The 25,945-nt window shown below is 37.9% G+C and overlaps 1 protein-coding gene across 1 annotated transcript in view; it reads left to right on the top strand.

Moving 5' to 3' along the window:
* The window catches only part of Cralbp (Cellular retinaldehyde binding protein), a 104,296-nt gene that overhangs the window by 12,544 nt on the left and 65,807 nt on the right, over nt 1–25,945 (top strand). The gene's annotated exons all lie outside the window — the stretch shown is intronic.

Below are 25,945 nucleotides of genomic sequence, written 5' to 3'. Positions count from 1 at the left end.
TCACCGGGGGAGGGGATACCGAGACATGTAAAAATAATCCAAAATGACCGATATTAGTGCCAAATCCATAGTTTTCGCTGTCGTTGATATCAATGGTGACACTTCCATTAGCGATGACTTTCAAATTCAGCTACCATTGTATGTGGGCCAGGGTTCACCTGCCAGAGGGGTTACCGATTCATGTAAAATTAATCCAAAATGACCGATATTAGTGCCAAATCCATAGTCTTCGCTGTCGTTGATATCAATGATGACACTTCCATTAGCGATGACTTTCAAATTCAGCTACCATTGTATGTGGGCCAGGGTTCACCTGCCAGAGGGGTTACCGATTCATGTAAAATTAATCCAAAATGACCGATATTAGTGCCAAATCCATAGTTTTCGCTGTCGTTGATATCAATGATGACACTTCCATTAGCGATGACTTTCAAATTCAGCTACCATTGTATGTGGGCCAGGGTTCACCTGCCAGAGGGGTTACCGATTCATGTAAAATTAATCCAAAATGGCCAATATTAGTGTCAAATTCATAGTTTTCGCGGTCGCTGAGATTAATGGTGATACTCCTACAGGAGATGACTTCAAAATACAGCTCCCATCGGCTGGAAACCAGAGGCTTTTTTTAAAAAAAAAAATCGAACCAGGAGGTCTCAGAGGGCGTTTACTAAGATATGTAAAAATAGTAGAAAATGATCCACACTTTTTCCTTTCATTGTTCAGTTTGTTTACATAGATATTTTCTCTGACTCATGCGAAGAATGGGTATTTCTGCTTGTTAATTCATATAAATGAAAATGAAAGTGAATATGTGACTTAGCCTAATAACTCTAGAACCACCCGACCTATCTTGATCAGATATTCAACATAAATAAGGTTCGGACCTGAGATTTTTTTTTATCACTTTTACGGTGCAACTTAGGGGATGGAAGAGACATTTATAAATGATCAAAAATGACCGATATTAGTGTCGAATCTATAGTTTTCGAGGTTGTTGAGATAAACAGTGACACCGGCCGGTGTTGTTTGAATCCAAATTCAGCACCACAACTTGAGGGTGGGGGAGGAAGGAGATATATATAAAAATGATCGAAAATGACCGATATATCTGAGAGAGCTTTAGTAATAGTAAAAAATGACTGACTAACGGAAGATATTACTAATTTCTGTTATTTTAACGCAACGAAGCGTGTAATTGATGCTAGTCTTGAGTAAAATTAGTCCATAAAAGTGAGTTTGACGACGCATATGTTATTATTCTTAACGAAAGAGTAAAAGAAAACGAAATAAATAAACAACTGCCGCCAGCCATTGCCCAGAATGTGTTTTCATTCGCATGTTTGCAAATTGTTTCCGTGTCTTTGTATACGTAGCACTTAATTTTACTGTGTTTATTATTTGTTTTTTTAAAGTTGAAAATCTAGAAAATTCCCTGTTGTTTGAAAGGGATTACAAAACAAGACAACTCTTCGTTGTCGTTTTATTGATTAATGCATTGTGGGTAATTAAGCTTTGGCATGTCACGTAACATCTTTTATTTCCTTCAGGTGATTATTTAATACACAAGTTACCGTGACCGTGATATAGATCAAGGTTTATTTGCTTATCCAATTGAGAGCTAGAATAGTTTTTTTTTTCTACTAGAACACTTACAGTTATTACTTTCCCCATTTGATACGAGGGTCGTCCAGAAAGTAAAGAATATTTTGGCATGGTTAAATAAAGACAAAAGATATAAGCAGAAACTCTATTTACAAAACTACAGGACTTTACTTTTCTATATAATCTCCATAGTTGTCAAGACACCCGACCAGTTTTTCAGTGGCAATGTTATACTCATTTGCCGCCAAAGATTTGAGCCACGTTGTCACTGTTTGCTTGAGTTCCTCATCATTTGCGAACGGTTCTTCACCCAAAATTCATTCAAGTTTAGGAAATAAGTGAAAATCTCTTAGTACCAAGTCAGAGCTGTAAGCAGGATGACCATTATTTGCACCAGTCAAAGTCTTTGGCACCCACCGAGCACACATTTCCTTGTAACTAAGGTGAACTTCCACTTCTTCATGTAGGAGTGATCGTTAAATTTGTGGACAAGATTTGGTGTAACGTGCTCAAAATGTAACGTCGGTTTTCCTCAATTTTTTCTTCGATTTTTTCCTTCAGTTCTTCCGGAACAAGTGATGGTCTCCCACTACGATTTTCCTCATGCACGCTGGTTCTTCCCTGATTGAACATAATGCACAATTTCCTCACTGATGACTCGTTCATTGCACTATCACCATAAACATTCTTTATTTGCCTATAAATTTCAATAATGTTTTGCGCTTTCAGGAAACGAATGACGCTCTTTGCTTCACATTTTGCGGAATTTTCGATTGGCGCTACCATTTTGAATCGCTGCAAAAACAAGTAGTGTGAATGCACAGCATTGTGATTCGACTTACACTGAGGTGAAGGAAGGAGCTAACAGCCACGCAAGTGATAAAGATTTGAATTTTGAATTTCGCATAGATATGTGCCTCTGAATTTGTTCAAAATTGTTCAGATTGTAGTCTCATATGTGTAGTAAAACACCTCAAAGTTGCATTTTGGGCACTCAATGGGATCCGATTCAAAATTCAACATAACCAAGCATTGCACGATATTGATCATGTGAATATCTGAGTTCATATCGATAACCATTTGTCTGGAATTATTTACCTGCAGCATCAAAGGAATGTATATTCAATTTCACTTGTTTCTTGATGTATTCATTTGAATTTACACAATTATCCACCTTTCGAGTTATTTAGAGAGGTATTACGTTTCCGAACAGTACTCAATACAAGTCATTATTCTTGTTAGTCAGTATAGATGTTTTTAAATATATATTGGCTGCATTGATACATGTTATTTTATGTTATTTTCATTCAATTGTTTCAGGATTGCTGTCACAGATATGTGGAAGTGAATAATTGAAATAGGAAAAAGAATTTATTGACTAATTGTTTGTGCTGAAAGTGTGTGAAGTGATTGTGAGCAGTGTCACTGTGTTTCATAACACATTTGATACAAATATTGTGAAAGGGAGGATAATAAATCCCTCCCTTTCATAATAAGTTCTGTAATAGCAATCCTGAAACAAAGGAATGAAAATAACATGTATCAATGTAGCCAATATAAATTTAGAAACATCCATACTTACTAACAAGAATAATGACCTGTATTGAGTACTGTTCGGAAACGTAATACCTCTCTAAATAACTCGAAAGGTGGATAATTGTGTAAATTCAAATGAATACATCAAGAAACAAATGAAATTGAATATAAATTCCTTTGATGCTGCAGGTAAATAACTCCAGGCAAATGGTTATTGATATGAACCCAGATATTCACATGGTCAATATCGTGCAATGCTTGGTTATGTTGAATTTTGAATCGGATCCCATTGAGTGTCCAAAATGCAACTTTGTGGTGTTTTAGTACACATATGAGACTGCAATCTGAACAATTTTGAAGAAATTCAGAGGGACATTTCTATGCGAAATTCAAAATTCAAATCTTAATTTGCCGTTTTTTAGCATTTTTGAACACTCTGTATGGGGACACTTTCAGGAGGAGAGATAATATTTAGGATTTTTCATCTCCCACTGTAATAAAGCTGTGCACCAATTTTTACAAAATCTAACATCGTCAGGTCAGATTTTGCCATTTCATTGGTTGATTTCACATAGAATGTCCCTTATCCCAGCGTTCGTCCAGGATCAGCTGCTCCACGCGCTGAATGTTCTCAGGAATGACTACCGTGGGCAGCGATCCACCACGATCGGGATCGTCAGTAATATAAGTACGCTTACACTATTCAAATGTCTTACTGCGACTGATTATCTCATCACCGTACTGAGCCTGAAGTCTTCTGTAAATTTCAGCAGGTTTTATGCCCTCATTCACTAAAAACTTCATCACAACACGCTGTTTCACGTAGACGTTCACACTGTTGTCCGCCATCTTGAATAAAGGTCTATCCAGAAGCGCGGGAAACGAGTGCAGTCTGGTTCGATTCCCGGCCAAGTAAGATTGTGGTGGACAACATCATGTTCGTGGGTTTTCTCAAGGTAGGCGTAATCTCATTTCCTTCCACTTTCTAATTCCACAAATTCTTCCATTATCATTCACTTGCCTTAATCACCGTCTCTCTTAGCCTAAAGGGCATAATTGTGAAACGTTAAACTGAAAGATTTCATTTCATTTTTCTAAACCTTCTTGAGTTTTCAGAACAAACGTCTACCTCATCAGGATCCTGCCGCCCACAGTCGGACAATTTTTCCATGCCGACCAGATGCCATGGTCGGATTGCCGGCGCCGGACACCGGCGTCTTTCCGCGCGATTCTCGAACGCGACGAATAGTTGCCTTACCAAGCAGTCGGCAAAGAGCCGGAAATGAGCATTAAATGCGTGGCGCCGCCGTCGAAAAGAGGCCGGAATAAGGAGTCGGCAGAGGGTGGGAAAGAGGCCTTTCCGACTGTTTTGCCAACTCTGACGGTCGGCAACAGTCGGCAAAGGGCATTTTATTTTATAATTTTCGACCGCTTGCCGCCTCCGCAAAAGGTCGGCAACTTTGAACAAGTAGATTGTCTTGCCGCCGCGGACGGGTGCCGGCTGCGTCCGGCGGCCTGCCACCGTAGACGGCGGCAATCCCTCTTTCCGACCGTGACTTCCTGATGAGGTATTAGGTACAATTTCGAACTTACAAAGTATTCACTAAATAATGACTGGATTTTGTAACTGGTTAAACTAGCTTTTTACTGTATTATAAGACGATTAGATGAAAAATTAATGATGAGAATGAAAATACAAAGGAAAGAATAATACACTCACTAATACGGGAATACAGATGCCTTGATTATGACACGAAATCGCCACAGACAGGTCTTGTCATCAACTGCTTGGTGATGCTATCCACCCAAATCAGAAGTAGTGTGTGTCTTTGACTTGCAAAGCTATCAGTGTTGCCAAAACAACAAAGCGGAAAGGGCGCGCAATTAAAATCTTATAGTTTTATTTTGACATCCTTTGCAAAGTAACTTCTTGGACTTCTTTAACTTCTTGGAGTTATCACCAGATGTCTTTGTGAATCGTTTTCATGAGTTTCTATTTGTTTCCTTTTTTATTTCTTTCTGTCTCTTTTCTTTTTATCATACATCAAGTAGATATGCGTTAGTTTGAAATTTGCAGGGAAGCGATGGACCTTTATTAATTATTCATAATTTTTTTTTTAGAGTATCAATTGTTTTCGTGAACGAACACGACATGCAAATAGTTGAATGTGGCATATCAGCAAAAAAGCCTAACGGCTTTTGAAAATTGTGTTTGCAGAACAAAACGAAAAGGACTTCGCCTTATTTCTAATGCTGACAATTCTATTTTCCATTGTTTGTAATGAGAATTTGCGTTCCAAGTGCTTTTTCCAAGATTAAGTCTATGGGCATCTTGTTTTCCGGTGATTATTCCTCAATGGTAAGTCCGGTCGGGATCTCGGACACCTGATTACACTCAGACCGCACTCTCAAATCACCATGTCAAATTTGTTTACGAACGGTTCAGAATTTTCGCAGGAATATTCGGACAAACGAAAGCCAAAGTCGAGTAAAAAGAACTCCAATTATCAGTATATAGTGGATATCACATGATGCTCCTCGGCTATGTTATCTCGTGAAATTTCTAGATGCACTAAACAAATTAAAATGAATTATAGATTATTTTTTGAAAGATTACGTAACATAACGTTTACGTTTCCCATGTTTCATTTCTAGCATATTAGAGGGTAGCCCACATAAAATGAGCCCGGCCAGGTAATTTTCGGAGTAATTGAGGATGTTGCTTGTGTGCTACCAGATATGCTATTGTTTAGCACCTCGCAGAGTCTTTTTCTGTCTACCATACTTCTACTCTCGCGATGGGGACATATAGACTCACTTTTGACCTCCACACTAAATATCCAGCAATCAAGAAATTCTAGTCCTATTTCAACAAAATGGAGCCATATGCCACACTTCGAGAAAATCCCTGGCGTTGGTGACTAAGCTGTTTGCAGAAGAGCGCACAATAAGCAAGTGGCTCCTTCCTCTGGTTTGACCTGTGATTTTTTTAGATATCTGCAGGTGCTTAAGAGACCTAATCACTGCGAAATTAAAATACCGCTAATTTTTACAATAATTATGTGATATCTGCAAATAGATAAAATATAATTGAAAAGTGTAACAAGAGCGCGATAGACAATATTATTTTACATGAGGTACCATTATCACGAGTCACGTAGTAGCTTTCCGTTTGCAGCCATTTAGAAACGCGAAAATAAATGCCAATAATCTAAATGGCTGGAAATCGAAAGCAGATAACTGAATCGTGATAATGGTATCTCATGTAAAATAATATTGTTTAGTGAGCCCTTGTTCCACTTTCCGATTATCTTTTATCTATTTGAAGATACCACATAATTACTGTAAAATTAGCGATATTTTTATTTCGCCGTGATGAAACCTCTTAAGGCAGAATGTGTTTACAAAGAATCCCTATATCCTGGCTGAACTGCAGTAAAACATTACCACTCCCATTCGGACCGTGATAAGCTACTGGTGGTGTCAGTTAATATGCTGCTATATACACAGATACGTCTCGACATTAACGGGATCACTTTCAGCATTTTTTGTAACACAGAAGTAAGCCAGTGTTTACATTTTCCTACTTTTTCGGCAGTATCAAGTATCACCACGCAGGGCTAACGTTATGTGGACTATCTTGTGTCTTGAAGAAATAATTTGTAAGTTAGGTTTGTGTTAAGCTTGTTTTTTTTTTTTTTTTTTTTTAATGCAAAATACATTACGCGGTTAAGGAAGGCTCATGTCGAATAGATAGTTGCACGTACTCTGAACAAAATATAGGAAAAATTTGCAGTTAAAATCACTGCAATACTCTTTCAATATGTTCCTATTCAACCAAGGTCATTGACAGGGCTGTTGCCGTAATTGAATTTTGACTCTTCTGTTCAATGTGCCACTATCTTTTTTTTTTAATTTGGAGATCATATAAACCATCCTGTCATATTATTACGATTACAAGATTAAGCTTTGTTAAACGTTCTAACTGTAAGTGTATCCCCAGAGCTACTGTCTCTGTTGTTACAAAGTCTTTGGCAACAGTGGCTATCTTTCACCATGTCCCCTGTTTAACTCTCAGACATAAGCTTTCATTAGCCGGACAGTAAGCATTCTCTTGAAGTGTGTTTTCATCATTCGTTTGTCCATACTCAAGTCTATAATTCAGTGCAATATACACAAGTTGAATATTGTCTTGCTGATGTGCGTATTTTTAGTTCATTAACACAAACTATAAAAAAAATGCTGTATAAAAAATCATGTATAAGAAACGGGTCATTGGCGCTGTCTGGTTGGGTATGTGTGGAAGTGTTAGGTGACGGGAGAAAAAGTAAAAGCGGTTGTTACAGAAGACATGCGTTGGTTCTACTTTCACTAAATAGTATAAGTCAAGGGCACTCATCTTCTATATTTATATATTTTATATTTATTGGGAACGAAAGACCTATGTCCAGTTTACATAATATAGATACATGTAACATTCATCTTAGAATTGCGAGTATTTTATAAACGAACAGAATTCAGCTTCCATTCTATTAAGCATATCAATTTTAGGTTGGTTGTCCACTACAGAATTGTGAAATAGATACATTCCACAGGTAGGCGATACATCCACGATATTGGCCCTTTGTGTTGAAACATTCAAACCTTATCATATGGTCGCTCTGTTCTTCTTCTTTTCCTCGATATTTCAAGTTCTTTTCCCAATTCTGAATTTTCTAAAATTACGTTATGTAATAATTTATGCGCACGTGAGAAAACTCTTCTTTTTGTCATACATTTCATTTTTTTTTAAAATAAATAAATAAATCACAAGGACATATGCAGATACATATCAACTTATCGAAACACCTGGAGTTCCAAACGTGTTAGATATTTGGGTCGTGTCCTGGGACGACGAAATTACGGGTTGTTGGCGATGGCATGTTAGCATGTTAGGACAAACTCCGCAGTACCTGAGGAGGAGTAGAAAGATAATGTGCAGTGAACCGAGGAGACGGTCCGAGTGTAAAATGAGCGATCCCTCTGATTTCCAAATTGTTGGAGCTCGTTTATATGCTGCAAGATTGACGAAAGTGACAAGGCTGGTGGTTGTATCGTGACAGGCAGTGTCCAAAATGATGAAGACCTACAAATCTCAAGGGGAAAACCACATCGGCGATTAGGAGCAGTGGCCGGATGAAACCCCTCAATCACAGCTCTTACTTAGCACTAAAGCGGATTGTCACTCAAAACTGTTGTGAGACTGTGGCACATGTGACGAAGAAACTTGTGCAGCACCTCCCACATCCTCTGTCGACAATCACAGTCTCCAGCAAGCTATATGAAATGAACATACAAGATCAGGTTGCACGGACGAAATCGCTGACAAGAGACAATAACACTTTAACACGATTCCAATGATGCAGCGAACATGCAACATGCACTGCTGAAGACTGGTAACGTGTGATATGGTCGGATAAGTCACCGTTTACCTATTTTCAAACCACGAACCGTGTTTATGTGTGGTGGACTCTTAAGCAAGCATATTCGTGTCCACCTAACCGTGAAACATGGCTGCGGCTATGTGATACTGCGGCACGCTATATCCTGGTTTAAGTGTTTCCTGTGCTAACAGTTAACGTTCGCTTCACTGCCCGTGATTACGTCGGCATCTTAGGAAACCATATGCATCCTATAGTCTAGATGTTATTTTCGGGCAGTAACGCCATATTCCAGGAGGATAGTGTGCGTATTCACAGTAATGCCCGCCCAATTCCCAGACGAGAGCATAATTATACATCTATGGTTCGTTTTGGAGACACGAATCCGCCGGAAACTTTCACTTTCCTTGTCTCTCACGGAACTGAGTGACGCACTGCACATGGAATGGTATAATGTTCCACTTGTTACCATTCACGACCTCTGTGACTCCATTCCACATCACATCAGAGCTGTTCTAAGGGCAAAAGGTGATCCAATACCATATTAATCTGTTAAGCTGCACTTTTCTATTCCCATCAAATTGATAACTATCTGTTGTCGTACGTTATTTATAAAACTTATTTACCTTGACCAAACTTATCATGGAGGTAGACTTTTACTTGCTTACTAGGCATGTACGAAGGATAATCAAGAAGTAAAGTGAATTTAGCTGTACAATCCACTGATTTTTACGCATGCAGATATAATTTTTGTACGTTTTAACTGTCGAAGTCGGACAGCCACCAGACCGCGACGTGTTGTTTCTTTCGCTGACTAAGCTAGTCAAAACATTGCACAGTAACTTGAACATTACCCAAAACTGGAGGTGCATAGTGTCATTCTGTACTTGTGCGTTAAGGGGAAGAAAGCGACAGAACTCACGAAGAACGGATTTATGGAGAAAAGTGGTAAACGTAACCAGATATACGGCTGGTGTAACATGTTTCTCAGCAGGAGAATTGAAGTGACGGGTGAGTATAAAGGAGTCGAAGAAAACCCTTCCTACATCATCGAACACCCTCGAGATGAATGTTGCCAGTGGTTAAAGAACATGATACAAAGTTAACGTTTGCTAGTGATTAAAAATCGATAATGCAGAATCAACTCTCGCTAGTGGTTAAATATCAACATGATAGAGAAGCTTCAAATGCCATCCACATTTTAGATGGGTGACAACCATACTATTATTCTTATAAAACACTTTACCACAAATGTGCTCCGATGCTCCATGATCCATGATAAAACGGTAAGATGTTTTTCGCGTGGTGTATATTGTGCAGAGCTACCTACCTCACAGTGTTGCGAACATATATTTTAAAATTTTCCATGCTTTTAAAACACCCTTTTCACAGTTCACAACTCCATATAATTTACTCGACTATAAATGCATTAAAAAATAATTGTATAAAACAGTAGATATGAGATGAGCATGCAGTTTGAATGAGAAATACATCTCTTGAGGTGAGTTAAGTTCTAGCTGAGAAATTTGTGCATAAAAAAATATTTTGGATATTGATATTTCTAATTGTAATAATAGCAATAGGATTTATTACTTGGCTTTCGAGAGAGTCAAATTTTACACTTTTTCCCTTTACATTGGCCTTCATTTACCTTGATTTGAGACTTTCAAATGCCATCCTACATTCCACTGAAAAGTATCTGTATTTCAACAAGGAAATAATTATATATAATAATTAAATTCAAACTTGTCGTAACATGGAATATGACAAACACTTTACCATATTATACCGTAAAGCTCAGATCCACCTGTCTTGGAATAGGGTGGTACTTGAGCGAGTGATCGTAGAAATTCAAACTTCGATTAGCGATAATTTCACAGCTCTGTTTTATGACAAGTGTAAACTATTTAGTTAGTGGAGAGGAGGGCATGAGGTCAGAGTTGATGACGATAGGTTTTGGTGGGTCCTGAGTCATGGTGTGTCATGATAGGTCGTGAGTCAGGGTAGGTTAGTCTGGGTTGTGTATCCAGTGGTACGTGGGTTACGGTGGTGTTGGGTCAGTGGATCAGGGTTCAAGTTTTCATTGATCCACGCCATCTCTGAAAGACAGTAGTTTTCAAGATAGCCTCTTCCTCCTACAACAACATGCTCAAAACAGCTTCTACGTTGTCAAGCGTACTATACGCTGCGAAATTGAATGCACTTAGCTGGGAGAGAAGAGGAAGTATCTCTATGTGAGTGGGTTTATGTATACTACCCTGACTTGGCTACAGAGCTGACGCATACAGAAAATTTCGCATTTGGCATGTAGTTACTTAGGTAGAACAGTGATTGCCACGTGCATCTGAAAAAAAAAAAAGAATTATGAAGCACTTAAAATCTTGGTTAGATCCAATAACAGGATTTTTCTGTGGCGCTGAACCTTGTAGTTTCTTTTAAAAAATAGTTAGATAACTGTAATCCTTAAAACTTAAATATTGTAAGTATGTGAGGAACATGTGAGTGCATAATATATGGTAAGATTTAAAATGGTGTGACATCTACTTAATCAACTGTGTTGGTTCTGACACACATTACCTTTGTCATAAGCAGTAAAAACTAAGAGAAGCAAATAACGTGTATAGCACAGAAAAATAACTAAACGTTTGAACTTGAAAAGAATTTGTGTTAATTAGATTCTAAATTTTAATTACAGACACGTATTAAAGAGACAAGCCAGTATTTCAACAGTTTATTAAGTGAAAACATATAATTTACTAGTAATAAAATAAATTATTATACTTGGAGTATGATTTAGACATCTGATTTTCGAAATAAGACCTTTAATGCTCATTATTCGCAATGAAAGTACATAGAAAATAATTATCTGTAATGTGTTAATATATACTAAAAAGCAAGAAGTTTACGCAGGTAAACCTTTCAAAAGACACATGTCGATGCATTAAATTACCCAGAACAATTTGAGATACATCCAATGAAGCACTTCACTGAATATTACCTTTCAATCTTGAGTAAGTTAGTTGTAAAAATGTACTGCGTTTTTACTTTACTTTCCGTTAAAATGTATCGCGTTACTTGCCCCAGAAAAGTAATTTACGCTACTTCGAATGTAACGCGTTTTTACTTTACTTTCCGTTAAAATGTATCGCGTTACTTGCCCCAGAAAAGCAATTTACGCTACTTCGAATGTAATGCGTTTTTACTTTACTTTCCGTTAAAATGTATCGCGTTACTTGCCCCAGAAAAGTAATTTACGCTACTTCGAATGTAACGCGTTTTTACTTTACTTTCCGTTAAAATGTATCGCGTTACTTGCCCCAGAAAAGTAATTTACGTTACTTCGAATGTAACGCGTTTTTACTTTACTTTCCGTTAAAATGTATCGCGTTACTTGCCCCAGAAAAGTAATTTACGCTACTTCGAATGTAACGCGTTTTTACTTTACTTTCCGTTAAAATGTATCGCGTTACTTGCCCCAGAAAAGTAATTTACGCTACTTCGAATGTAATGCGTTTTTACTTTACTTTCCGTTAAAATGTATCGCGTTACTTGCCCCAGAAAAGTAATTTACGCTACTTCGAATGTAACGCGTTTTTACTTTACTTTCCGTTAAAATGTATCGCGTTACTTGCCCCAGAAAAGTAATTTACGTTACTTCGAATGTAACGCGTTTTTACTTTACTTTCAGTTAAAATGTATCGCGTTACATGCCCCAGAAAAGTAATTTACGCTGCTTCGAAAGTAACGCGTTACTTATAGGTTCAAAACTTTGGATATGCAAAAACACACACAAAAAACATATTATTTCAATTTTCGGTACTACTACTACCACCACCATTATTATTATTATTATTATTATTATTATTATTATTATTATTATTATTATTATTATTATTATTATTATTATTATTATTATTATTATTATTATTTATTATTTATTATTGCACGTTCTGAATCGCTTTATGTAGATGTAAGAACAAATTCTTTCATGACAGCTATATGAACATTTTCTTATAACGTAACACTATCTAAGGTGCCATACTGCGTTAGAAAAAACGGCTGCTTATTATTATTCTGCTAAATTAATTATGTAATAATAATAATAATATTGTTATATAAAATTAAAAGTACAGAATATAGAGGAGCATTACATTACAACTAATATAATGAGAACACATGAACTGTAGGTGAATCAATATTTACCAGTAACTCTAAAATCGATACATGCTTTTTACAGCTATTTATTCTAAACCTTATAATCAACGGAATAAACTCTATAAAATATATTTGTTCTCCATGTTTATAAAAACAACATAAACCAAAGTAAACTAGACTACCATTGCAATCGCAGTTCACTCACTAACTGTATATAGATTCGGAGCTGTCAAAATCTATGGCAAAATCTTCCAGCTTGCAATCAGTACACGTGACTTCACTAAGGCGGTACTTATCTTCCAGAAACAGAAAGTGGTACTAAGATCTTGTCTGTTTCTCTGTGTGTCAGTGACTGACATAGTTCATGCTCTATTGCTCAATTCTGAGAAATTCATAGCGTACGCGCCTTTGGCGTGGGAGACTCGGATTCGATTCTCCCCAGGAGCTCATGTGGTTCGGATTCCATGTTAATTAGTAAGTCCCGTTTCATATATCTTTGCTGCTGAAAGCAACGTTAAACTCAAAATCAAATTAAATTAAATTAAATCTGAGAAATTCACTTACAGGAAAGATACATTTGATTCTGAAAGATAGGGTATACATATAGTTATTATAGTTACTCATCCGAAATGTAAAGCAAACTAGGTACGTTACTTAAAATTTGAAACGCGTTACAATTACAATTACGTTAGAAAAAATTTAACATGGTTAATTGCAAACCTTTTAAAAAGTAACGCGTTTCTTCCGTTACGTTATTTCCCAAGACTATTACATTCATAGTTGAGTCATTTGATTGGATTGACTCATGCTTTTTACGCATTAACTGCGCACACTACAAAACTTCCTGAAAAGCTTTTACGTATCAGCTACACATAGCAATCTGTATCTTGTGGAACTTCTACATATCATTTACACATAGAACAAAGCAAAATATGAAGTATGAATATCATCTACTTCAGCACTGTGCCTCCCTTAAGATTTTACGTGTCGTCTACACATAGTAATGTGAACTTGGGAAGTTTTCACGCATCTTCGACTTGTAAAGTTTTATATATTGCCTACACCTAGTAATGTGGGCATTGGGAAGTTTTTACGCATCTTCGACTTGTAAAGTTTTATGTATGGTCTACACCTAGTTATGTGACCATTGGGAAGTTTTTACGCATCTTCGACTCGTAAAGTTTTATGTATAGCCTACACCTAGTTATGCGCATATTGGAGTTTAACGTATTACCTACATAAAGCTCTGTACGTCTTTGATAGTTTTTATACATCAGCTACACATATCAACGTATGTTTTGGGAAGTTTTTACGTATCAGCTATAAATAGTGCTTATGCATCTCGGAAAGTTTTTACGTATCACCTACACACTTGTGTTTCGTGAAGTCTTTACGTGGCGTCTGCACATAATGAAATTTTTCTTTTAAAGGTTTATCTCTGTTGGATTAGTCACTGGAGTCAACTATACAGAAAAAAATATTATTCGAATATTCGTTATTCATATATATAGGTTGAATGTAAAGTGGTGGAAACACTCTTTTCATTCAGAGGGGTATTTCCCAGCATTTCAAGAGTTCCTCAGCAGATAAGGAAATGTGAGACAAAGGAGTGTAGTGAGTGCTAACGACAGTGTACTATTTATTCAGTCAAAAGCAGCAGTGAAGTGAAGTAGGGGAGGAAAGTGGAAGTGCCTCGGATGTTTCGGAAAAATGAACAACGTGTGTGAATCTAGGTTGAATTGGCACGTAGGCGCAGTGTACAACAACGTTTTTATGGACTTCGTAAAGTATGTGGTAGTGCAGCACTGCCGTGTACGATGGTGCGATGGGCAAAAGTACTTCGTTAAGGCAGTGATGTCGTTCAAGATTGCCCCCGTTGATGGACAAATGCAATACACAACAGCAAAATTCAGCTCCTATCTTTCTTCATGCAGATAGTCGATGGACTGCGTGTGATTTAGCCGCGGAGATAGACTGTGCCAAAAACCAGTGCTACACATTCTGCACGACATTTTTTTGGTATTGCAAAATAGCAGTGCTTTGGATATCGCATGAAATCACCAAGGTGTGACTGTGACATTGCTATGAACTTGCACAGGAATTGCTGAACTGCTTGCAGAGAGAGAGTGAAGACTTCGTCGGAAAGATAGTCACTATGGACACTTGAAGCGGCAATGCAATGAATAGAAAATCCTGGTTCCCTTCGCTCAAAGAACGTGCGCTCTGCACACGATGTTGATGTGAAAATAATGTGCATTATGGCATACGATACACATGAAGTCATTTTGCACCATACTGTGTCACAAGGTCAGAGGGTCACGTGATGGAACCTATTGTTGCAACTTCTTTCGCAACAACACCTTTGTTCTGCACTCTACAGAAAACGATGGCATGTTTGGACACGGACTCCCATCATCCTTCATGACAATGTACGGTGTGACATGGCCAACATTTTGATAGAGCTCCTGCGTCGGTGGCAGTGGCAGATATTGTAACATCCACCGTATTCACCTGATATGAGCTAGTGCGAAGACGACCGTTTCGCCAAAATAAAGGAACTAATTTGCGGGAAGCACCACGACACAAGAAAAGCCTCTGCCATGTGGGACATCGACAAAGATGGATGCTGTAACGCTGTACAATGGCTTTCACACTTTGGACAGAGACTGATAAGGATGGTAAGCGATTATATTGAAGGGATGTAATTGGTGTTCTTCTATGCGTAATGCGAATTATAACAATGTAAGCATTACTTTTATCTAACCATTACAACTACTTGAATGTTTTTTCTTTATGTATTCAAATAGTAATTCGAATCTTTACACATATGCTCGAGTGATTACCCACAGAATCGTCCAAAACTTTTATTTTTAAGAATTGAAGGGGTGGATTCCAAAAGAGCCTAATTCAATTTTTGTCAATATTGAAATATTGGTTCAACTAAGTTCTATTTCAGCATCTCCGTATATTGAACAGCGTTTCATGCCAAAACTCCATAAGTCAAATTAATTGTAGGCAAAAGAAAACAACGTTGTTTTCCAAAATGTCCTTAGTCAACTGTATTCTCTGAAGTTATTTTCTGACTCATGCCTAAAAACACTTATAAAACTCTTGCTATAGATGATTATTTCACAGTTATTTTACGAAAAGTAGGCAATTACAAATTTGTTTTATGTAGATTACTTTTCTTTTACAGAAATAGAATGACGGAAACACACACAAAATATTCGTCTTCTTAGAAACTTACTTTTTTTGATTTAGGTTCTTTTGGAATTGAGCACTTCAATTGTTTGATATTCGAAATATGACCTTGTCAAAATATCTAAATATGAAATTTTGTACCTTATAGAGTACGATACGATTAACTGTCACAAATACCGTTTTATCAAGTGTCAATCCACAAATCAAAGGAGCGATAAACTACTGCCAGTCCCCTTGAATACAACTTCGTATTCAAATAAGAAATTATGTAAATTTCAACAGCTCTAATGAAAGCTATACGTTCCAAACACTCAGTAACAGCAAAAGTAATAGGTCTAACATTGAGAAAACGTGTTTATCTACTACAAATCATACAGTTTTTTTTGTATATTTTAAAAAAGTAAGTAAACATTTCAGATATTGTGACTATTTTTTACATCCCCTTAAAATCTCAATTACGTCACTTGTGCTATGATCCTTTGCCTGGGCTCCCCTGTCTTCCCATATTATTTACGCTTACAAAAAAGAAATCCCATATACTTGTCGAAGTGCTGAGTTTTCTGAAGTTTGTTAAGTTAAAAATAAAAGGAACAAAAGTTCAGGTTTGAGTCATTATTCAAAGTAGCCCTTAAGAAGTGCGAAAAGAGAACAGCAGGAAAATATCCTCCAAATCTTATACAATACATCGAAGACCAGTTATGTAAAACGCTTGTTTACCAGGAACAACTTATATTTTGCTTTTCTTTTGTACAAATTGCACTGTTATTCCTGTTTCTCGTGTTTGTATTTATTTTTAAGGCCAATAACCCAATTAGCGTAAATTGCCATGTATGCATAGGCAGGTAATATCGACTACATTTTTTTATAAATGATCTTAATTTTCATTTCAATTGCTTTTATACGTTGAAAATGGTATTCCTTACAACAATAAGAACATTCTCATAGACCTCTTTGCTGATCTAGTGCCTAGCGCACGTGTTTATCGCACGTGGTCCGGGGTTCGATTTCTGATGGTAGAACCTTGAAATGAACGCTTTAGGTGGTTCGGATTCCACCTTAAACCGCATGTTGATATCTCCTATAGCCTCACTGCTCAAAAGGAACTCTAAACTTGCACCAAACAAGGAAAAGAACAACATCCTTATACGAGGGCTGTTCGAAAACGTTCTTAAAGCTACTGCTCACGGTGGCGCCAGTGTTCCACTACTATGGAATTCGGAAGATTATACCTTCCTATGCTGTGAGAGATTTATCAGAAGATTGTGGAAGCAGCAAGGGAAAAGAAACTTCTTCAGATGTGTAGAGAGAAGGCAAAAAATTAATTTAAGGACAATTTGAAAAAAAAAAATAACAGCCGTTTGGTTATCAATGACACACTCGGAGATACAAGGTTTTAGAACCCAGAAAATAGTCCGAAGAATTTGGGAAAAGCGAACAGAAAGTTCAGACATCGTGAACTGACGGACTTCACGGACTGTTTTGTCGATTTTGTGCACGACTACAGACGGTAACCCACTTCTTACCGCATCGTGCACGTCAGTTCGTCCATCTTTAAACATGCGACAATATTCACGTACGACACGCTATACAGTTTGCAATGAATCTCAGCTGCCGGAAGGTTGTTTTCGCACTCAGAGATCGTATTACCGCGTGCAATTCACATTTGGCGTTTTTCTATTGGAGCGTTCATTTTCAATTGTTATAGCGGACGAGTGAATTACAACACAATCTTTTCCCTTCACTGCTCACTGTCTACTGAACTACTGCACACAGCATCACACAAGACAGGCGCTCTTTCTGGCCATATCTCGCACATGCGCAAACGGATGTGTTTTTTTTTTTTCGACTTGCCCTCGTACAAAAAGAAAAGAAAGATTTGTTTATTGACGAAATTTGACCATAAAACTTGGTGCATATTATATACGACTAAACACGATAACTCGAGGAGAAATAAATTCGAAAGCGTTCAGAACAACGTCTTAACATAAATAATTTAGTACTTGTTTAAGAATAATGTAGAACAATCAGACAGCTTTTTGTAAGTAGAATAAATACAAGTTGTATGAGTAAGGACAATATATTCTCTAGTCCAGAATGGGATGAACAATGAAGAACGCTGAAACAGACGATTAACCAATCAAGATGTCCAAAACAATTCTCAGACACCCACAAATGGCTGCTAAGTCATTATTTATGTAACGTCAAAAGTCAAAAGTAGGGAATTACGCTATGCCGTTGGTTGTATGATAATAAAATTAAATGTGGAATGTTACTTCTCAGGGTGAAGAAGTGAGAGAGTGTACTCAATAGTTAACATACTTGCTATGTAATTGGTTGTCTCAAGTATTGAACTGGCATCTACAAACAAGTTAGATGTACTGTGATGAACTATTCATCAATTTATCTAATTAACCAGTAATATTAGGTTGGTAAGAATGGAAGGTCTAATGTACGTACGTCATTTCCAATGATTTTTAAAAAATGGATACAAGAATACCTACCTACCTAACTAATTCTATGGCATATGGAACCAGATGGTTCAATGCCGCGTTCACGAAAGCTCTCCATTGACTTCTGTCCTTAGCCAACTGGATCCAGTTTGTTCTTCGTATTCCGATTTCTGCGAGGTTAATCTTAATATTGTCTTCCCTCTGCGACTAGGTCATCCTAATGATTGTTTTCCGATTGGATTTTCAGTCGAAACTTTAAAAGCGTTCCTGCTTTCTTTCATTCTGGTTAAATGACCTGCCCAGATGATGGCCCTAACAAAGTTTGGTAAACGGTATAAATTATGTAGTTCCTCGTTATTAAGTTTCCGCCATTTCCATGTCCATTTTACTTTACTGAGGTCGTGAAAAGTTATCAGTCCTGATCCGAGGCTTCTGTAAATGTTTCTGAACAAGTGCCTTTTTTTTTTTTTTACGGGATGAGGTTATTAGCCTCATGCCAAACTCCCAAGCTGGAGGGCCATCCTTTGTTGTCTGTCCATGACTGCTTATTCAGCATATTCGTAACTAACTTCTATATCTAGAGGCCCTCTCCTCCATCCGCAACCTGAGGGGTATAGATGTTGAGCATGATCCATGTGGCAATTTTTCTTGAGCGGTGGCAACTTACCTGGCACTCGTGAGTCAAACGCTTTTAGCTTATCGATTACACGAAAACGTCCAGCAATAATGTTATGATGTATTCCTAACTTGTCCCCAATTGCACGAATACGTTTCTTGGGGTCTGCTTCCACGGTGTTCGGAGGAGCTTATCCAAAAATGCTGATGCTCTGTGTTCTAATTTGGTGGTCGTTGAAATTTAATTACAGTTAATAAACTTTCTAATCATTCAAGCTTAATAACAATTAATTAATTAATTAGCTAAACAGACAAATTGAACTATAACTGATAAATCATCTAAATACAGGAACATATTATGTTTTAATATTCTGCTCGAGAACAGGTTCTAGTAAATTCATCTAACGTGTCTCCATCAAGCTAGTAAACCGGGGGTGGGGTAGTCAGTTACCTTTCCCTCGTAACACAATTATAATTAATAACTCATATTAATAAACAAATTTTAAAAAGTATCCATATTCACAAAACTATTAACTATTCTATCAGGCCTTGTTTCCATTTTGTAGTAATACACAATAACACACTGAGCAAGGCTATATGAAAATATGTAAAAAAAAAAAAAAAAAAAAAAAACTATCACGTAACAGTTTCAACGCAATAAGTGTGTCTTCATCAGATTTCCACTCCTTCTCACTCCTGGGAGCGCGGTGGCTCAGTGGTAGAGCGTTCAGCCCCGGCGCTTGGGGTCCCTGGTTCGACCCAGCTCGCGCCGTGTGGACTTTGTGGTGGACAAACACCGTGCTCGTGGGTTATCTCGGGGTTCTCCCGTTTCCTCCCACTTCCTACATTTCACCATTTCACTCATTTCTCATTATCACCTTCTCCTTTAGCCTAACCGGCATAAGCGTGGGACGTTAAACTTAAAGATTTCATTTATTTTCCTTCTTACTCCTCCTATCAGAGAAGGAGTGGAAGTCTGATGAAGACACAGCTATTGTCTTGAAACTGTTACGTGATAGTGTGTTTTTTTTTTTTTTACATATTTTCACATAGCCTTACTCAGTGTGTTATTGTGTATTAGTATTAAACTATTAAATATTAATACATTGACTTAAGAGACTAACTTGTGGGTCATGGTGGGTGGTTCAATAGTAGAGCGCTTACGCCTAGTCTCTGGTTCGATCCCCGGCTAAGTTTGTGATGGACAACGTCGTATCAGTGGATTCCCTCGGGTTACTACCGTTTTCTCCTACTCTCTCATTCCACTAATTCTTCCATCATCATGCACTTGCCTTAATTATCCGTCTCCATTAGTCTAAAGAGCATAACAGTGGGACGTTATCATTTTCTTCAAATAAATGAACTTAATTATATTATACTTTTAGTATTCTTGATGCTAGGCGAATCGAACCGGGAAAAATGAACTGAAATGAAATATTTGAGTTTAACGTCCCACGTTATGCCCATTAGACTAAAGAAGACGATTATTAAAGCAAGTCAATGGAAGAAATGGCGGAATGAGAAAAGGGGAGAAAAGGGGAGTACCCCCAGAAAACCTAAGATCATCACGATGTTGTCCACCACGAACTTACTTACTCGAGGATCGAATCAGAGACCCCACGCACCAGAAATAGAGTCGAATGGAAAACGAATAAGAGAGTGTTAGAAATGGTGGAGAAGAAAGAAACTGGTTGGGAGATTGGCTAAGAAGGAACTCTTTCATGAGGGAAGTGCTAAAGAGTATGGTGGCAGGAAAGAGGAGGAGAGGGCGAAGAAGACTCTAATTGATGGAAGATATTAAAACACAGAAATCGTACGTGAAGACGAAGAGGTTAGCGGAAGACCATGGAACATGGAAGCTTCTTACAAGGAACGGACCAGGGTCAAATTAAGGGAGGAGCTTAGAGGACTGTAGCCCTGGGCGTCCAGGTAGTTGGGGGCCTCCACTTTGATAAAAACCTCAGCTGGCTGTTTAAAGTGAATCATAACCCAAGTAGCATTTTGGGTTGGCAAATGTTTGGGCCAACCGACCATAGTTGGTTGGCCAACGGTGATTTTGGCGGTACTGCAAATCGTTATGCCAACTATTATTTGCAACGTTGGGCCAACAGAAAATTGTGTACAGTTGGCCAACCAACCAATGGACGACAGTATGCCAACCATGGAGGAGTTGGGTCAACGATATTCTAACAAAATACCAACGAGAAAATCACAGTTGGCCAACGATCGTTATCGTACAATCTACCAACTATGGTGTGGTTGTGCCAATGGAATGCCAACAAAACACCAACGTAAAAAAAACAGTTGGCCAACGATCGTTATCCTACGGAACGCCAACATTGTGAAAACAAAATAGAACATCGTCTTTCGATGCGTTACCGAAACAACGATGCGCCTAAGTTGAACTACTGTTTTGTTTTCGCTTGTTGGCATCGATGGTGGATGGATTGTCGAATTTACCGTTGGCATTTTGATAGTGGTTTTGCCAGCAATGCCTACAAAAAGACAACGGTTGGCACACCGTTTGACAACGAAAATGTTACTTGGGAAAATATACATTTTTTTTTTTTTTACAATCATCATCATAGGATAAAATATACCAAGAATATGAAACATAGTCTCATAACGTTCCTACTTTACCTTGAGAGGAATGTAGAGCTCGTTCATGGCTAAGCGGTTAGCGTTCGCGCCTTTGGCGGGGGAGTCCCGAGTTCGATTCCCGGCGGAAGCTCATGTGGTTCGGATTCTACGTTAATCAGTAGGTCTCGTATAGACTCGCTACTGAACGGGTCGTTAAACTCAAAATCAACTCAACTCACAGGAGTGTATTAGGCGAAGTCAGTAGGGCCCACATATTTTTCTAGCCCCGGGCCTGAAGATGTGTTAATCCGGTCCTGGAACGGACATGAACCTGTCATCTGGACATCCGAGTCAAACTTAGTCCATTCGATAAACATAACAAAGATAAGTTCATGCACGAAAAATTAGGTGCCATGGACTACGGAGTAAGCCACTGGGGTTCATTTACCCTGCTAGTATAAAGAAAATCGTAGACTCGCAGTGAAATAGCTATTGCATCAACACTGTTTATTGGAAAGTCATCGTTTATAATTCATTATCTTTAGTATAAAACAAGCTTTCCAGAGGTGTTATGTATTGTAGCCCACAACGTACATGAACAGGGAAAATTGGGAGAATGTCGGGAAAGTTCCCTCCAAAAATCCCTCCCATCAACTTTGACAGAGGCGGACTGGGGATACAAGGGCCCACCCGGAGAATGATGTTTAAGGTCCTTGATGAATACCAAATTGCTCTGGAGTCTGACTGCCCTTTTAGGAATGAAACTTTAGCTGGATATTTGGATGGTTAAATCCCCGCCCCACGAAATGTAAAATTGCGTGTGAGTATCTATAGCCAAGTATTATTTCGCTTTCTTTATTTAGTACAATCTGAAAATCATTGCAATGAATCGTACATGCGCCTTCAAAGCAGCAACTGTTATTATTGAAAGAGATCTTATTATGATACGATTCCATCTTCAAAATTATGAGGAATTTAATTTTCATGAATGGTACATGCAAATTAGCGAAATTATTATAATAAGCTATATATTATTATAATAGCAAATTCTTGATGATGATGCTGTAATGATGATGACGATCACGTAGTTAATTTCTGTTTTTTAAAAGAAAAAACAATTAAAGGACAACACTTAGAAAGATAGCGTCATTATTATGAACAAACGCTATGTAAGATGAACGTGACGGCTCTAAGCTAAATGAACAAAAGATAACTAACTGCTGCACCTCTGAGCCACTGTGAATCTCCTATCTTGTTAGTGTGATTCCTTTTGCTTTATTTTTAAATTTGAGAAAAATGATCATTTGGTTTTCGTGTCCTTACGTGAATTTATCCAAACCTATGATTTATGAATATATAATTGACACACTGCGAACTGATTTAATTTGTCGTAGAGGAAAGTAAAAAATTCTTCTAGAAGCTGTGACGTAATTGGTTAGCGTGATGTCTTATGATGTTTCCGCCTCCGGCTGCAAACGCCGTTAGATAACCGCTGAGTTACGCACGTGCGGGAACCACAGATCTTCTCATTAGTCAGCTCTGAAGTTTCGGTTCCTCACGATATCATTGTTTACTTTGGATACATTTCGCCCCCTTTCTTATCCATTCCCTGTTTGTTAATGATTTCCTGACTTTCTAATTATAGTTATTAACAATGTTTGGTCTTTTTTTCTTTTCTTTTTCACATGTGGATAACTATTATTGCGTTTGAGTTTACATGCGGTGGTGAAATACTCCCGCACACTATTCAGGAAGAAGAATTTGATTCAGTTCCCAAATTCAAAGGAGAAAGTATAACCATTAACGAGCGTCCCATGGGCGCCGATACTAAGGGGCTGAGGAGGTCATGACCCACCAAAGTTGGCTTGGACTCCCCAGAATCTGGACACTTTTTCTTACGTTTAGTAAAGGCCCGATTACCAACGGAATTGGATGGCAAGGGCACCACAGGTATAGAAAATCACGGATTACCCGAAAAAACAATAAAAATGAGGTGCAAACACGAAAAAAAAATATTTCAGCATAAAAACGATGTTTTATTGTACAAAAAAACAGTAAATTTTCCAAAATACCTTTGCTCTATGTTTAAATCACTAAAATAGAGATTAGTAAACTCAAAACAATACTGAACTATAAAAATGTCAGTAGTTTTCAACCTTTGTACTGTAGGGCCTATTGTATTGTATTTTCACGGTTGTTGGCTTGAATTAAAATTGGTATTTTTGAGATTCGTAATTTACTCTTCAATGGTCGACCGCGGATTCTCACTCCGCACTAAATAATGAATGTAATTTACTACAACACATATTCCTGTTTTCATACCTTACAACAATCGACTTGTACTTATCAGAGTAGAGTTGCACCTCGAAACGTACACCATTGTTGGAAATACAAAGTAAGTTTTTATATATATTAGAACATACAGTTCTTATTTGTATGTGGAGTGTCAGTTCGCAGCGACGACTTACGAAAAATACTTGAGTGCTACTGTAGAATTGTTAAAAAGAAGGGAACCGCGGTGACTCAGTGGTAGAGCGTTGTTCCCCTCTGGTGCGTGGGGTCCCTGGTTTGATCACAGGTCGCGTCAATTGAACTCTGTGATAGACAAACACCATGTGCGTGGGTTTCGTCCTAATTCTCCCGTTTCCTCCCACTTTATTTATCTCACCATTGCATAAATGAAACTGAAAGCAGGGTTAAAAAGTTTTTTGCGGCTTCCGCGGATCATTCGTTCGCGGATAATCGTGGCTTTACTTTATATTATGACGAAATAAAAACAGTATCTAGACAGAACCTCCTAAGTTACATAGAAATCGGCGCCACTGAAGAGCCCATAATATTTTTAATGTAGCCCCGCCGTAATTGCGCTAGTCTATCGGTTTCCTAAGTCAAGCCGTGCGGGTTGAGGGCAGTGTCTGGATAGATGACCATTGGGGAGTACCCAGATGGCGTTGGTTTGTTAATTTTGATTTGATTCGTTGATTTGCATTTATATGCCTCGTCAGCAGCGAGGCTGTATAAGATGAGACCTGCAGTTCAAAGTGAGATCAGAACCACTGAAGTGCATTCGATGCTCATGCGCCGGGAATCGAACTCGTGACCTTCTACATCAAACCACCACTATGCTAGGAAAGGATAGCTAGGTTATTACATTATTTTTTTGTTTGTTATTTGTGACCTGCCTCAGTGTTGTGCACGGGACGAGAAATTTCTCCCCTCGTCTCGAAAACAAGACAAGAATCGGGACGAGATGAGCATTCTCACATTCGAGACGAGACTCGAACTTTCTGGAGTCTCGGGAGCAATATTAGTTCACGGAAGTTTTACATCTCACAGATTGTCTTAGTGTTACATGAACCATAGTAAAAACCATAAATTGATAAGGTGATGGTACAAACACAATGAAGAACAATAATCAAAGTTTAACCGTTAAAAGCCCATTGACGTAACTGCTGCGCCCAAGCTTTAAGCCTTAATAGCTCAGCCCCCTATTAAGAGGACTCATCCTGGCGAAATTAAAATACCGCTAATTTTACAGTAATTATGTAATATCTTCAAATAGATAAAATATAATTGAAATGTGGAACAAGAGCGACCTAGACCAATTTATTTTGCTTGAGGTACCGTTATCACAAGTCACCTAGTGGCTTTCCGTTTTCAACCGTTTAGAAACGCGAAAATAAATGCCGATTTCAAAATGGCTCGAAATCGAAAGCAGATAAGTGAGTCGTGATGACGGTATCTCATGTAGAATGATATTGTCTTGGGCGCTCTTGTTCCACATTTCGATTATCTTTGATCTATTTGAAGATATCACATAATTACTGTAAAATTAGCAGTATTTTAATTTCGCCGGGATGGAGGTCTCTTAAGCTACAACAATAATTTTGCTATCAGTATGGTTCTCAAGGATGAATCTTTCCACTGATATACATTAGACCACGTTTCCATTTTATATGAATCTTGTAGCTGTCATAAAAAAGACCTCGCTATCCGATCTTTCTATCTACTGTTTAGATTTTACAACTTCTTGTAAACAAGAAAGGTATCACCACCCTTGCAGCACCGCACTTTACTGGACAAACAATTAACTTTCTCATTAAAAACGGGTATTTTGGCGCACTCCCCCTCCCTGTCCAAAAGAATGCGTTGTTTCGAAAACGGCGAAACAGGTTTTTCCTTTATGTCAGCGGGAGGGCGATAGCAGGTAGCAAGAAATACGTCCCAGAAAGTTGGACACTGTTCGAACTCTTTGCAAGATGGAAAAATTGTTTTATGACCCTTACAAGACTATGTGTACACGGTGAAATATGGTAGGGTTTCAAGATTTTTTTATGACAGCTACAAGTTCTTGTAACGTGACAATGTGGCTTTAAGAAGTACCAC

The sequence above is a fragment of the Thermobia domestica genome, chromosome 17 (assembly GCF_964235325.1).
Source record: "Thermobia domestica chromosome 17, izTheDome1.hap1.1, whole genome shotgun sequence".
Lineage (NCBI taxonomy): Eukaryota > Metazoa > Arthropoda > Insecta > Zygentoma > Lepismatidae > Thermobia > Thermobia domestica.
This window is presented reverse-complemented; position numbering and strand designations above follow the sequence as displayed.